Source organism: Hibiscus syriacus, unplaced genomic scaffold, assembly GCF_006381635.1.
Source record: "Hibiscus syriacus cultivar Baekdansim isolate YM2019G1 unplaced genomic scaffold, ASM638163v2 tig00110945_pilon, whole genome shotgun sequence".
NCBI classification, from domain to species: domain Eukaryota; kingdom Viridiplantae; phylum Streptophyta; class Magnoliopsida; order Malvales; family Malvaceae; genus Hibiscus; species Hibiscus syriacus.
Genome location: NW_024062926.1, coordinates 906,358 through 923,664, shown reverse-complemented (window position 1 = coordinate 923,664; position 17,307 = coordinate 906,358). Strand labels below are relative to the sequence as shown.

Here is a 17,307-nt window from a genome sequence, read left to right as displayed (position 1 = left end):
CTCCAGAGTTTTCGTCTTCTTCTTCCTTCTTCATACGTGAAAGCCAAAACAAAGGTGAGTTTTCTTGTTAACTGATTATTACTTAAAGTTAAGCATGAGTTTTGATCATTAGATGATACTTAAGCTTAAGGAAAGCTTAAGTCATCTTAAAATCAAAGGATGAAAGAGTTAAGAGAGATTAAAGATTACGAGTTTTTGAATGAAAACTTGGAAAATAGTTGATAAGTAGAATTGGAATTTAAATTGGACTTGTCAATAGTTAAATTAAGATATATGTAGTGATAGAATTGAAATTAGAACATATAGAAAATTTGGTATGATTCTTGATTTTCATTTTGAGGATGAGAATTTGAAGATAAAGAGGTATTAAATGCATATGAATTGGTTTGGGCATGTATATTTGAGTTAAGAGTATTAAAGGGGTTAAAATATAAAGAATTTAAGTTGATATGGAGTAATTTTCGGGCTTAAAAAGGAAAATCTGGGCTATGGGTATCGGTACTGATTCATCAGGTACCGATACTTCAAGAGTAAAATAAGGAAGGCATTAATGAGGTATCGATACCTGAAGAACAGTATCGTTACCAAGGGTACCGATACCATAAGGACGGTATCGTTACCATCTTTGAAACGAGAATTACAGAATACAATATGGGTATCGATACCTAGGCATGGTACTGATGCCACAGTTAGGGAAGTATCGATACCCTATAGGGGGTACCTATACTAATTTAAATCGAAAATGAAATTTTGCCTTTCCTTTAGTTTAAGAAATAAGAAATCAGAGTATGCTATTTAGGATACTGATATGTATAAATGTATGATTATGTAGACATCGAGCGTAAGCAAGTTCTGGAACGACCACCGAGTTAGGATCTGATCTAAAGAAAGGAAGTCATAGAAGTAGTTCATATCACGGTGAGTGCATATTATAGGATTGGTTCAATGGAAATAAGACTTCTGAGAAGTCTATTTCCTATATCAGTTTTCATGATCTAATAATTATGGATATGCATATGTTAAGATCATTATAGATACATGCATGAGTTATACATGTTTATATGATTTGATATATGATATTTGATTCATGTGAATATATTGGAATAACATGTTATATGATATGAAAGTGATAGTTACACATATATGTGATATGTGACAGAAGAGAGGAAACATGTGATCATAAAAGAATTGATATGAATACATGAATATAGTGCTCATGTTATATGATATGAGAGCTATAAGTATAGTTGGCATGCCAAGAGTCGAGTGTTACCTATGTTCTTTAGGATATATGGACATGTACCTATGTTCTTCGGGACATTTGGATAGGTCCTTCGGGACATAGATTTTATATGCCACTTAGTGGATTCTTATACGAGTTGTAGTGACAGCATATGTGTGCACAACCTTAAAGTACTCGTACACCTTGAGTTCTCAATAATGTACATGATCTTATAAAAGATGACAATAGTATGTACATGTTTGCCTATTAACATGTTATTATTGTTTATATTGATTCATATATGGCATCGTGGATTTATGATATGATAAGCATAATTGTCATTAGATAGTTGACTGTATATTCATATTTATAGAAATTTCTTATTATATGTTTATGCCTCACTAAGTCTATGACTTAGCGTGTAAGTTCTTTACACGTAGGTACTGAGAAGCAAAACGACCAAGCTTAGGATCAGCAGAACAACATACAACCACTTAAAGATCAGATCAGAAGTAAATTTACAGTATGTATTTTGTTGTATTTAAAAGTGTTAGCATGTAGAAAACGTATAATTTACATATGCTCTGATCAGTTTTGTAATATTTTGGGTTGTACTTATGTAAACTATTAACTTATATTAATGAAAGTTTAAATTTCCCATAGTTTTTATATATGTACATGTATTGAAAAGTCAATGTGACACCTCAGATTCGTATATGGGTTGGGTACGGGTTGGGGGTGTTAGAAGCATACTCATAACTCTATCAGATCATAAACATTCACTTTCTGTTGGCATGTATATTTTTTAAAACACTTTTGACTTCTGTTTAAGCCTAGAATTAGCTAAAACTTAGCTTTGATACCATTAAATGTAACACCCCTAACTCGTACCCGACCCGGATACGAATCCAAGGTGTCAAATTGATGATTCAAAACATATACTTTTATAAAAGCCATAGAAAATTTAAAATTTCATTAATATAAAGTTGACCTTTTACATCAATATATTAATAACATTACCAAATTGATCATAGCATACATACTTAACGACTTTGTTTACATGCCAACATGTCTATTACATAAAAGACATACTTTATAAAATATTTCTAATCTGATCTTTGAGTGGAGATATGTTGTCTTGCTGGTCTTAAGCTTGATCCTCTTGCTTATCAGCACCTACTTGTAAAACACTTACACGCTAAGTCATAGACTTAATGAGACATGTAACCATTAATCGAAATTATACTACTTAACAAATGCATGTATATTTCAAACACCACAAACTTATATGCACAAAAATCATTATTAACATTCTTATCATTCATTCACATAATCATATACTCTTAAAACTAACAATTCATATCACATCACACAGCTCCAGTAATACTTTTCACATTTCAAAGCATATATCTCATACACAATGCACTGGTTTTTATATTTTTTTTTCTTCATTAGCCCATGTATACTTTTGAGAACTTAAGGTATGTGAGTACATAGAGGTTGTGCACATATGTTGTCACCACAGCTCGTATAATTCCCACTAGGGGCACTTAATATTTGTCCCGAATGACCACTATGTCCCGAAGGACCACTATATCCTGAAAGAGCACTCCTTAAGAACCATATACATATTCCAATGGACCAAATAAGTGTACGGAAGTACCGCATATATGTTCCAAAGGATTACATATATGTCCCGAAGGACCACGTAGAACCCTCGACTCTTGACTTGCCAACTATACCCCTAGCTCTCGTAACACATAACATGGGCATTATTATTTATATTATCACACATTCATATAATCACATAGTTCACTTACATGTAGATCATTTCCATATGAATCATATGTCACATATCACATGTCTTATATCTCTTGATGATTTAATCACATGAAGTCTTATCACATAGCTCATAATCATATACATGTTCTCATATAGTTCATATCCTTTCTCACACAATCACATAATTCAATTATATCATTTAACATAAGTTATCATATCAACAAGCATTCACATAATTCATTTAACATACATAGTATATCATGTAACTTATTCAATAACTTATTAAACATACACTTTTATTCATATGCTATACATTCTTGTATCCTTGTACTAATATAATCTACTATCATAATTAGACTCATCGCAAGTTTTAATTCCAAATCATAACTTTCACTTAATATCATGTACTCACCTTGGTTCACTTGCCAATACCAATCTCTTATTTCCCCTTGAAATTGTTATTCTGATGACCTATCCGAACTTTGCTTTCGATCGATATCTACACGAATATAATCCAATGAATATTGGGATTTGAATTACTTGACAAAATTCATATCAAAGTAAACTAAATAAAACACTATTTTCCACTTTCCAACTTAAGTAGTATCGGTACTACCAACACAGTACCGATACTTCTATGCTAGGGTACCGATACCCCACACTGGTATCAATACCAATATTAGCTTCGATGTTGCCTAGTATCGATACCCTCTACACTGGTATCGATGCTCCTAGTATCGATACTATCACTTCAGTACCGATATTTCACGAAGATTTCTTACTCTATTTCCTTATGGTATCGACAATGTTCATGCAGAATCGATACCCCTTGCATAAATTTCTCATAAATTTCTTTGTAGTATCAGTACTAACTCAACCAATACCATTACTACTACCCAGAGTATGGTTCCTTAAACCCAAAAATTTCAACACTTTACCCCAAACTCTACTTGTTTGTCTCTCCTCATGTCTTAAACTAATATATACATACTTAAACCCGCTTTTAACATTATAATACTTCATTATCTTCAATGTCTCACTATAACTCTTGAATCAAAGAATTTCATTAAACTTTCCATGTGTTCTAAATTCATTTATAATGCTTTAAACTTCTTAATCCTTCTTATGACAAGTCAAATTTATCAATATAACTTCAAAAACCTCTTGATACCAATAATTCATTTCTACACCCTTATTACAATTCCCTTATTAATTCTCTTCTCTTGATGTTTTAATATTATATAATAAGCTTTCCTTAAGCTTATATAACACCCAAAGAATAAAAACCAACTTAAAAATCCAAGAATTAACAAATAAAATTAAACTCACCTTTGGAGCTGAAGCAAACGGGAATAAGAAGAAAAAAACAAGAAGAAATAAGCTTCCAGAGATATCTCTCAAATCCCACGTGTTTATCTCCTAATAAATGAGATAAAATATCCTTTAGGCTAAAATTACCATAATGCCCTTCACTTCTTCCATAATTACTATTTAATCCAACACCAAAAATATTCATATTTAAGTCCCTAAACTTTTCCATTTTCTTAAATTAGTCACTAAATTTCAAAAACTTTTATTTTAGTCACTAACCCGATTTTTGGGATTTTACAATACAAGTTGGATTTACCTGGTGAATACAATGTAAGTGCAACTTTTAATGTTTCAGACCTCTTCCCATTTGAAGACAATAGTGTTTAAGGACAAATCGCTTAAAAGAAAGGGGGATGATGCGATCATGACCACACCAACTGATCCTAAAGTCATGCCTAAAGGATTTATCACTCGTGCAAGGGAAAAACAATTCAGGGAAGTACTTTCTCATAAGTGCATTCATGATTTTAAATCCTTTAATGTAAAAGAACCTTTAAATAATAGGTTATTTAATATATTGCAAGTTGATTATTAAAATAACCTATAGTTCACATCTTTATAATGTGCACATCATTATTACTTTATAATGTTTCTTATAACTTAATTTATATATCTTTGAATATAGGTACATTCGGCCACACCTAAGGAAACTGATTTGAGTGAAATGGTGAAAGCTATAGTAAAAAAACTCATATATGAACACTCAAGAGAACATAAGGAACATTTGGTGAAAAGTTATCCGGAGGCAAATGAGCTCACAGCTGGGTTGAGCTGAAGATTTGAGCTAGAAGATTACTTCAATTCAGCTGGGGAGCTGCACCATCATCATCACCACTCAGAATACTCCAAATATGGGTCGAGTCAAACTTTCAAAAATCATACCTTTTCGCGAAGAGGTGCAATTTCAGGAGTTGACTTTTCACAAGGAGCTTCCATAACATTCACCATGTTACAACTCACCTGTGGCCAACTCACCTCCAACTCATTCACCTTAGAACTAGCTTAGATATGAAATGTTACCTTCCAATAATTGTGTCTTTTTGTGAATGTTGTTGTCCATGATGATGCCTTTCAACAAGGTGCACGTTGGTAAAGAGATCTCATCAAATGGAGACCTAAATCACGAGAAGGTATGAGGCAAGCAATATGACCATTCGGCCAGCCTCCACATGCCTAGCACATGCACAAGACTTGGCACCAAAGTTGAAACATCACCTAACCATTCGGCCAAGGGAGATGTATCTTCATTCGAGCCGAATCATCAAGTCTTTTCATGAAGGAGTAGCCAAATCAACACCAAGGCCAAGGGACATCTCCATTCATCCAAAGCATCATGCACCTTCAAATAATCATGTATTTAGCCAAATAGACATCTAATTATTCGGCCAACCCTCTCATTTCATATAAATTGAGATGTTTCCATCATTTGTAATCATCTCATTCATATTATAAAACAACTTCTTTGTGAGTTAATCTCTCATTCAAATTTTTTAAGAACTTTATCGATTAAGCAATTATATTTCTATACTTGTGGCATCATATTTTCCATCTTGATTCTTATAATTCCTAGGTTTCATATTTAATAGGTTAAAGACACCATTATCATCCCTTAAGCAAGTTTGTGAAGACCATGGTTTTGCTCTCTAGCATAGCTTCTTCTTTAGGGTGATTGAGATACAACTTCATCTCCATCATCTATTCAATTTCAACATCATCATCCACCTTCCATTGAAGACCACCAACAACATCATCTTAAACATAATTTCGCAGCCAACTCTTCTTTTTTTTATTCATTTTTATATCATTTATTTAATTATCCATTCCATTATATCCTTACTAATCAATTTACTTATCTTCCTTTATTGCACTCACTTACAATTCAAGGGCATTGATTTTGTCATTCCTAGATCGGGATAACAATAAGGCTATCTATTCACTTCCTTTGAAGGGTGTAGATTCATCTTACATCATTACCATTTCACTTGATTTTAAAGACTCATTTATTACCAATTGGCTTGTTTCCTTGTGGTAGTGGCACAAGGTCCCATGTATTATTTTTATGAAGGGCTTCAATTTCTTCTTCAATCGTCATTATCCATTATAAAGCATCTGAACTGTTTATTGCCTCCTGGAATGTTGATGGCTCATCGTCCTCTGTTAAAAGACAATACAAAATATTTTCTTCTATATTATAATATGAGTTCCAATTGGGACGTCTTTTCACACGATCTGATTGAGGAGTTGTTGGAGCTTCAGAACTCTCTGGTTCTTGTTCATAATGTGCTGGTTCTTCTTCAAAAGAATCTCCTTGTTCAAACTCCTTTTCCATATGTATATATGTAGTCTCTGACTTTTCAGAACTACCATCTTCTTCTTTTCTTTTTAGTTTATCTTCTACGAGGATAACATCCCTGCTCGTGATCACTTTGCGGGCAGTGGGATCCCACAAGTGATACCTCTTTACTCCATCAGCATACCCCAAGAATTTGCATTTCCTGGATTTTGAATCCAACTTTGAAATTTATTGGGAGTTGTACATCATGTACACAATACTTTCAAATACATGGAGGTTTGAATAATCAGCTGGTTTACCAATCCACATCTCTATTGGTGTCTTCAGCTCAATTACAGTTGATGGAGCTCAATTCACCAAAAAAACGGGCGGTATTGACTGCTTCTACCCAAAATGATTTTTCTAGGCCTGCATTCCACAATATTGCTCTTTTTCTTTCCAACAAGTTTATGTTCATTCGCTCTGCCACTCCATTTTGTTGAGGAGTGTATGTCACTGTGAATTGTCTTTTGATGCCTTCTTTTCTGTAAAAGTCATCAAATTCTTCACTTGTGTATTCTTTTCCATTATCTGTTTGGAAACACTTGATCTTATTTCCAGAATCAAGTTCCACTCACGCTTTGAAATTTTTGAAAGCTGAAAGCATATCTGATTTTTTCTTAATAGGATACACCCAACATCTCCTGGAGTAGTCATCAATAAATGAGATAAAGTACTTTGCTCCACCTAGGGATGTAACTGGTACTTGCCATACGTCAGAATGAACCAATTCTAGAACACTTTTACCTCTAGAATTTGACGTGTTGAATTTTAACCGGTGTTGTTTACTTGTTATACAATGCTCACACAAAGTAAGTGATACCTTTGTTAAGCCTAGAAGTAACTTTTTCTCCACTAGGACTTTCATTCTTTGTTATGACATGTGTCCAAGTTTCTGATGCCATAGCATTGCAGAATCTGAACTACATGAGGCAACAGAGGCTTCTGCTTCTAGAAAAGTCTATCCCTTCAGCATGTACAAGTTTGTTGATATCTTTTTGACTTTCATCACCACAAGCGCTCCATGGAATACCTTCATGATTCCTTTCTACGTTTCAATCTTCCTTGCATTATTATCCAACAATCCATAGGATAATAAAATTTTCTTCAGGCCTTTCATGTGCCGCACATCTCGAACAACTTTAATTGTTTCATCATACATCTTCAATTTGATGGTTTCAACGCCAACAATCTATAAGGCAGAATCATTGCAACTATACACAGATCCTCCTGAGACATTCTCTTCTTGAGGTCATGTGATATGTTGCTCCCGAATCAATGAGTCATATCCACAAACCTCTTTCTACTTTCCACGATGGTTGACGCTTTACAACATAAAGCATCTCCATCATCTGAAGTGTTTGCGGTATTGCCTTGTGGATTGGATTTTTTACTTAGACTCTAAGAATCCTTCTTGAAGTGACTCTTCTTTCCATAGTTATAGCACTTTAAATTCTTCTTGCGTCTCGACTTTGATCTACCATGTTTGTGATTGTTGCTTTGGCCACGTTCTGTTGATATCCATCTCATTGTTGTCAACACTTCTGCTTATTGCATATTTACTTGTTTTTTTCCTTGCACTTGTGCCGATTTTCTTCTTGTAGAACAGCAGCTGCAACGTCATCGAAGACTATAATGGTGACATTACTATTTTTCAAGTTGATGATGAGTTGATCATACGAATCAGGTAGACTTTGAAGTAAAAGTTCAGCATGTTCTTGTTCTCCTATTATACAGCTTAAGGATGTAAGCTGAGAAAATAAAGTGTTCAGTGTGTTTAAGTGTTCTGTCACTGAAGTAGATTCTGGCATCCGGAGAGTATACAATTTCCTTTTAAGGAAAATTTTATTGTGCAATGATGTGGCCTCGTACAGTTTGTTGAGATGATCTCATATCTCATTGGTTGTCTTCTTCTCCACAATGCTTGACAATACTTTATCTGCTAATGCTAGATGAATGTTTGCCATAACATTCTCGTCTATCTCATTCCATTTGCTGTCATATGTGAAATCTACCGGCCTTTCACTGATAGCCGCTAGACAATTGTCTTTCCTCATGATGGCATTTATCTTCAATTTTCACAATGAGAAATTTCTTCCATTGAACTTTTCAATATCAAATTTCATTGACATAGCTTATATTACGGATAGCTCCCACTATTTCACTATCGTGAATAGTTCTCTAGAACCTTCAAAGAATGATTAATATTTTCTTATGTTTGAGGATCCACTTTTTGGTGGCAACCACCAAAAAGATAATAAGTAGATATTACACACTCAAATCTGGCTCTGATACCAATTATTGCGCAATACAGCTATCGGATATAGCAAAATTTCAACGGATAATTTGATAAAATAAAAGTGAAGATAAAGAATACACAAATTTTACGTGGTAAAACCTTAAATAATATAGGGTAAAAACCAAGGACAAAGGTAGAAGAATTTCACTATCGGAAAATAGGAATTACAACTTCTCTCGATCTAATAAGGAGAAAACAATGACAATTCTCTCTTGATAAAAAAGAGAAAACAACTCTCAAGAAAACTCCCTAATTTCTCTAGTATTGGGAGAAAGCTAGAATGATTTTGGGATTGTTTTGAAGCTAAATGGGTTAAGATATTTATAGTTGAAGCTTAAAAACTAATCTTATAAATACCCTAAAGTATAGGTACTAAATTGGGTAATTTGTCCCTGCCAATTTTCAACCAAAATCTGTCTTGAATCTTGAATTTTACCACTGCACCATCTGGTGCATTAATGCACTGAAAAAATCTTTGACTTTTAACATGATAATGTTGGAATTGTTGACCCGGCCCAAAGTTTCATTGGTATTCCGAGAGTATAGAAGTTTACTTATTTGAATCTAATTGGTCCTAATAGGGCAGCAAGAGAGGTGGAGTCTTTGAAGGTTTCAAAGGCAAATGTTGATCAACTCCAAATATGTCAACACAGTGATAACTCAAATACACATTTTCTCTAATTCAATCTTTGTTTAGAGTAATTTATCCATTGATGTTTATGAATGTTGATAAACTCGTTGCTATCCATATCCTTTCGTATTTATACTTTTGTTAATGGAAAGAAATATGATTGAAGGTGCTAAAAGTCTAAGTCTGAATAAAAAATCAGTTGCGATTAGTCTAGTTTGTAGGTCAGCATATGTGGTATTAGCTATCAATGGATTGACTGTAATACACAAGTATAATTTTTTCGAAGCCAAAAATAGGTTGAGGACCATGTACTCGAAGTGTAGATACTTAAGTGACTTGGTTAAGGTGTTTGAACAAATTGAGTTGAAAGATTATACGACTTGTAATGCTTTGATTTTGAGCTATTTGAGACTTGAACTAGAGAAACACATTCATGGTCGGGGTGTGGACCATATTGAGTTTTGTGGAGATGGTTATGCCAGATGAGGATCCACATTACCTAAAGAATGCTTTTTATGTTGTGGAAAATGACCTTGGAGAAAAATGCACATTATCACAATAGTAAATATACAATCAATGTGGAGAAAGCACTACTTAAAACTGAACCCCAAGCAATGTGTGATTATTACTCCTTAATAGCTTGCCATTAGAGTATGAAGAATACAAGATCTACGAACATGAGTGGTCAAGTGATTGGTTACAAACTTGCAATTGGATTGAATTGTCTATCTTTAGTGGGTTCTAAGGTCAAGGCTTTCAAAAGACACACTTTCCTTATTTTAATCCTTGAGGCCAATGATTCTTTCTGAGCAGGGAAGTATTGTTATACTGCTTTGGAGTCAGATGCTAATAAAAGGAACACTTGTGAAAGTGATTAAATCTTTTAATTCGTTTATTCCGTTTGGTGAAATGCTTAATATGATTCAAGTTGTCAAATATTTTGTTGTTGTTGTCCCCATGTTAGAGTGACACCCCAAAAGACATGCCTCATGTTTTAAAATTTCATTTAATATCATTGTCCAAGGGATTATCTGAGGTGGATAGTTTCACTTCTGATGTCTTAGTTGTATTTACCTATGCCTTACAAACAGTTCTTGAGCAAATCCCTCAGGTTATTATTCGGCTTGTAGTATACTAGGTTATTATTGGTCCATGGAATGATATACTAAAGGTGGATATTGAAAACTCATAAAAACACTTTTTTCATAAAACACAAAGAATACAAGCTTGTCTATTTACAACAGAATACTACCCTAACTTTATACACAACCTTGAACCCACATAACTGCAGTTGGCTACATGCAGTTAAAGTTTAACAACTTAACAACTTACAACAAACTACAACAGTTTCTTCCACGTAGATGAAACGAACACATGCACACTATCATCCTTCAATATTCTTCCTGCTTCTCTCGCCCTCCATTGAAACTTGAACTTGCACACTCTCTCGAAACATTTTAAACAAACTGCGTGATAATGGTTTAGTCAAACCATCAACCACCTGATGACTAGCTGGGATGTAATTTACTTGCAGATGATTGTTGGTGACCTTCTCCCTTACGAAATGAATGTGAAGATCGACATGCTTCGCCCGAGCATGGTACAATGGATTTACAATCAGAGCAACTGTACTGGAGTTATCGCACCAGACTACCGGAACTTCAGGCAAAGCTACCTTCATATCTTCAAGCAAGGCCTGAACCCAAGTAACCTCTGCAGCAACATCGATAACACTCATGTACTCATCCTCCATTGTTGACCGTGATACAACTTTCTGTTTCCTCAAATTCCAAATGACCATATTATCTCCTATGAAACATAATTTCCTGAAATAGAGCGTCGATCTTCGGAGCTTGCACCCCAATCAGCATCAGCAAATGCTGAAACACGAAGAGCAGACAACCCTGAGTAAAAACATATACCATAATCTAATGTGCCAGCCAAATAACGTAAAATCTGCTTGACTGTAACCATGTGACTGTTATGAGGCTCATGCATAAACTAAGCAACTTTACTTACACTAAACGCAATATCCGGCCACGTGTGGCAAACGTACAACAAAAATATGACAATACTGTGATATTTTGCACCATTACTCAGCTTCTTATCAGAGTCCTGGATCCGTCTCGAAGCTAAAATCTTTGGTGTGGGAACTGGCGAAGCTCCTAACATCTTGGCCTTTACTAACAACTCAACGACAAACTTTCTCTGGCTTAACAGACAGTCTGTGCTACGCTTAACCTCTATGCCGAGGAAATATTCCAATTGTCCTAGATCTCTCAACGAAAAAACCACATTAAGTTGCTTGACAACTTCCTCAACCATCTTACTTGAAGACCCGATGATGACAATATCATCGACATACACTAATACATACGTAAATGTCTCTTTCTCCTCTTTATGAACATTGAAGTATCAGCTCTCGATTCCCTGAACCCTATTTTCAACAGATGATTTTTCAATTTTGAATATCAGTTCCTGGGTGTCTATCGCAAACCATACAAAGCTTTCTGCAATTTGCAAACCAGCTTTGTGCCATCAGTCGATCGCTCTTCAAACCTAGGAGGCTGCTTTATATAGACATCTTCATCAAGATCTCCATTCAGGGTGGAGAACTTGACCACATTTAGGGACTTGCCTCAACTCCCAACATCTCTCTACAGCTAACGCCAACACCACATTCAGGATGGAGAACTTAACCACAAGGTTATACATGTCTCTAAAGTCATGTCCAGGTACCTGTGAATAACCCTTTGCAACCAATCTCGCTTTATGTCTATACATCGACCCATCTGTATTTTTCTTTAACTTGAACAACTACTTGCAGCCTATTACAGAACTCCCCTCAGGAGCCTTAACTAGAGACCAGGTACCATTCTTTCTTAAGGCATCGAACTCAGCATTAACGGCTTCACTCATCTTAGTCGACTTCAAAGCCTCATGAACACTGCTAGGTTCTACATCAGCAAGAGCCCTGTAAATCTTGGGTTTAAAAATGCTATTTTTACTTCTGGAGGTCATTGAGTCACATTTGTGGGGCCCTATAGCACAACTTCACCAGATTCAGAATTGGACACCGACTCATTATGAAAACCACTAGGTAAAGATTCTGAGTGATTGGGTTCTACACGTTGGTTATTAGAAACTTCTACATTACTGATAGGATCAACATGTTGCTCACTAGACAATGGTTCTTCATGAGCCACCTGTTTCTCAAAACACGATCGTGAGCCATAACTTTCGCTGACATGTTCCTCGAAAGCATCACTCTCACATTCAGCTGGATTAGATTGTTGCGCTGCTACAGGTTGTTGGCATTCGACTTTCCATAGTAGATCATCGTGAAGATTGTGCCTTGACAGGAACAGACAAAGCCCTTGATCTTTGTATACATTGAATTGCTTTTGCAAAAGGGAGAAAAAGCTCATCAAACACAACGTTTCTCGAAATTACTACCAGCTTCCCTCCGACTGTAAGGTACTGTATGACTGGGGCTATATCCCAGAAAGGTACTCGGCTGTTACCTAAAATCCATTTTATGCACATTAAACACCCGTAAATGAGGAAAGCAACGACAACCAAATATCTTAATTTCTTTGTATTGCTTGCCAAACAAAACTTCCATGGGTGATTTCCCTCCTAATACACGAGTTGGCAGTCGATTAATCAAATACGCAGCAGTCGTGGTAGAAAATGACCAAAAACGAATGAAAAGTGATGCTTGCGCTAGCAACACAAGAGTAAATTCAACTAAATGTCGATGCTTTCGTTCAACGACCTCATTTTGCTCGGACGTGTGAGAGCAGGTAAGTCGATGAGAGATTTCAGCCTTAAGCAACTCTGCAGATAGAGGTAAGTCGATGAGAGATTTCAGCCTTAAGCAACTCTGCAGATAGAGGTAAGTCGATGAGAGATTTCAGCCTTAAGCAACTCTGCAGATAGACCTCTATATTCTACCCTCAATTACTTTGCACAGCTTTAAAATCAACGTCGAATTGAGTCTTCACCATCTTCTAAAATCTATGTTGCACTGATACGGATACGGGATCGGGATAGAAAACGATAATTTCTAAAATTACAAGATACGGGATGGTAAAGGTACGACATATAAAATAATTTTAAAATTATAAATAGAAGTAAAATTATAAATAAAGTCAATATCAATTCTCAAACCACAATATTAAGTTTAAAACAATAAAATTCATAAACAAATCAAAATATTAAAATGTCAAATCTTAATATTTAAACTATAATATTAACTTTAAAAAATAAACTCTATAATCAAACATTCATAAATTTCAGGTGGTCCATAACTCTAGAAAGAAAATAATGTAAAAGATTCATATTCATACAAAATTCTTTTTGGGTCAAGTTCCGGTGATCTATAAATTTCAGGTTTAGGAAAATATTTTTTTCCTTCAATTTTATATTCAATAAAGTATCAACTGTTCGATTAAATAAATTATTAAGTTAAAAACATTGGCGTGACCGTCAGATTAATTGACATTATCTTCATCGATCAACCTACACCAATAACTTTTATATATATAAAAAATTGCCACAATCTGTGCTAATATGTTATTATTTTAGTTTAATTTATTAAATATTATTAATTAAAATAAATTCTAGATTCATTTATAAAAATATTCTCTCTTGTCCATATATGTAAATTACATATATCTCCACTACACCTGTAATTCCATTACATACATAAATAACGTTCATCTCTCCAAGGAAAGAGCTCCCACCCAAGCCAAGAACAATTCCGACCATGGCAAAAGAATTTCATGCAGGGATTTGTGGAGAAACATGGTGGAATCTGACAAAAATCATATCGGAAGCTTCGGATGGGGCACCGATCCGACGGAAATCAAGGCGAGGACTAACGTTTCAGTTTTCCGTCATAAGCCAGATCAGCTGCAGGCGGGTTCTGATCATAATGGCGGCAGCAGTGTTTTGATTGATTCCAGCTTACCAATGATGGGTTCGGCTTTTCATCGTCCACATTGATCATCTGCTTTTGTTTCTGCCCTTTTCTCTTTTGTTTGTCTGGAGATAATTTACCCGAAAGTTGCATCGAACGTCGAAGTCCAAAATCAAAGGGGGCGGCAGAGGAAGGGGTTTCAAGTACTCGAAACGTCCTCGTATTGTTCGGCCGTACCCTACCACTGTGGCACGTCTCCGGTACGTAGGGGACAGTCCTCATAACGTCCCCGTGCCAGGGATGTTTTAAGTACTTGAAACGTCCTTCCTCTGCCGTCTCCGTGCAACATAGTCTGAAATAACCAAAACATCGAGGCAGCTTGTGACTTATCCTTGACCAGGTATACCCATGTATGCCGAGAAAAGGCATCGACATAAGAGACATAGTAAAGAAAATCGTTCAAATTTACATGAGAAGGTCCCACATATCAGGAAAAAAAAACTGAAACGGTGAAGTATAGACTTGCTAGAAGAATTAAAAGACAATTTATGACTCTTTCCCATATTGCAAGTAACAAAAATCTTATTAATATTCTTTGAAATATTTACATAAGTAGAATTACAAGCTTTAACAAGAGTTTCGTGGCTTGGGTGGCCAAGTCTTCGGTGCCACAGTTCATACACATCAGGAATAGTTTGAGCAGAATTAACTTCAACTCTAGCACCCCCCGTTGGAACATTATTTTTGACAGCAAATGTGTACAAGCCTCAATCTTCTTCTCCTTGCAACAAAAGTTATCTTGTGACCTCATCACAAACAAAGCAGGACCTAACATTGAACTCAATAAATACATTGTTGTCTCTAGCAAGCTTAGAGACAGACATGAGATTTTTCGTTATATTGGGAACGTGAAGCAAATCATTTAAGACCAAAGCACGAGAACTAGGTGACGATAAAGACAACACAGTTTTACCAAGCATTTTTACTCCTAACGAAACATCATTGCCAACAAGTTTACCTGGGCCAATGTAATCAACCTTGTGGTCGATGTTGTCTGCATCAGGTGTTACATGGTGTGTAGCTCCTGAATATACCACCCACTTCTCACGCCCACCTTGACTCTGAGAGAAGCGTACACCATCAGTAGAATACCCATGAAAAGTTTTGGGACAACACCCACACTCTGAACGCCGAGCATCATATCCAATATAGTGAGCACTACCCGAATCAGTCGACCGATCAGGGGCAGTTGAAACACAACTAAAGTCATGATCGTATCGGTGCCAACACCGATCCACCAAGTGACCAATCTTACCACAGAGTTGACATTGTACCCGTGTACGGCCGCGACCTCGTCCACCACCACGACCGCCAGAATTAGAATTAGTGTGATAGTTCTGCTTGTAAGGCCTCTGACTAGAGTTCCCAGACGTTTTCGGAACAAAAAAATCTGCAACTTACCATATGAGCAGTAAGCGTCATATTATCAAACTGCTCGTTAAACCCTGCTAACTGAGCTTCAGCGTCAATCAAAGCTTGACTGACCATTTCCAGTGAGGGTGAGTCTTGACAGGTACTTAAGGCAGCCATGAAAGGCTGATACTCTCTTGGCAAGCCTTTCGAAATTCTCGTGATATGAGCCATTAGGGACATCGGACTCCCAAACGAGGATAAAGCATCACAAACTTCTTTCACCTTAGTCAAATTAACCCTCATACAATCTTCACCCTTCTTAAGAGATTGCAACTTATAAAGAAGACTCATAACAGAAGTAGCAGATCAACCAGTAAAAAACTGAAGAACAGTTTACCATACGGCGGCAGCCGTTTCCGCTCCAACAAATCGAGGCAGTAAGTGAGAACTTACCGTGGATAACAACCAAGAAGAAAGCACACTGTCCTGCGCCAAGAACTCCTCATACTCTTCATTGACAATAATAGACCCAGTATCATCTTCAACCGTTTTTGACGCCAGACAGAATAGTGATTATCCTGTAGGCTAGCTCCGACAGACGATTCACAAGAGAAAATTCGCCCAAAAACCAGAGAAAAAAAGTCTCTAGGGTTTAATAAAATATCATAAAATCAATAACTATCTCAAAAGCAGTCCACAAGCCGGACTGTTATAGCAAAAAAATCGTCTTTATTCGAATTTTGCCAAAATAGCAAAAATCGTATTTATTCGAATTTTGCCAAAAATAGCAAAATCCCGAAAATCACTCTAAATTGAAATTCGAAATAAAATAAGCAATCTCCCAAAAATCCGGTCTAAATCGGATTTAAATTGACTTCCTAATTAACAATCGAAATATTACCATAAATAGTAAAAAATAACTAAATCTAGTGATTCGGAGGGGAAAACGGCAGAATTTGAGGTTGAAAAAAAGGCCACATGGCTCAATGTGGAGAGCGTGCGCGTCGAAAAGAGCTTTCCGGATTGGGGTCTTATGCGCGATTCTGACACCTGTAGCCAAAGTTATGGCCAAAAGACTGAAACATACTCAAAACGACCCCAATAAGGAACATGTCACAATCAATTCCCGCCTTTGCGCTGATCTGCCAACTCATGGTATCTCAGCGCCATCAACGTGCAATCTGACAGCTCAGCATCATCTGTCTCGGATCCCCCTGCATCAGTCGCCCCGGGTTGGAAAGAACTCGTCCTCGAGTTCAGAGTAGTGTCATCAGGATCCACAAAACAATGACTCAGGTGCTTCACATTAAAGACATCAGAAGTCTTCAAGTGA

General features: G+C 36.0%; 1 protein-coding gene across 1 annotated transcript in view; it reads left to right on the top strand.

Annotated features, from left to right (window-relative positions):
* Positions 1-8,360: 8,360 nt before the first annotated feature.
* Positions 8,361-17,307, top strand: part of LOC120147941 (TOM1-like protein 9) — a 29,326-nt gene continuing 20,379 nt past the window's right edge. The window contains exons 1-2 of the mRNA XM_039161171.1: positions 8,361-8,365; positions 16,421-16,428. The gene's annotated coding sequence lies outside the window, so the exon portion shown is untranslated. The remainder of the gene's footprint in view (positions 8,366-16,420; positions 16,429-17,307) is intronic.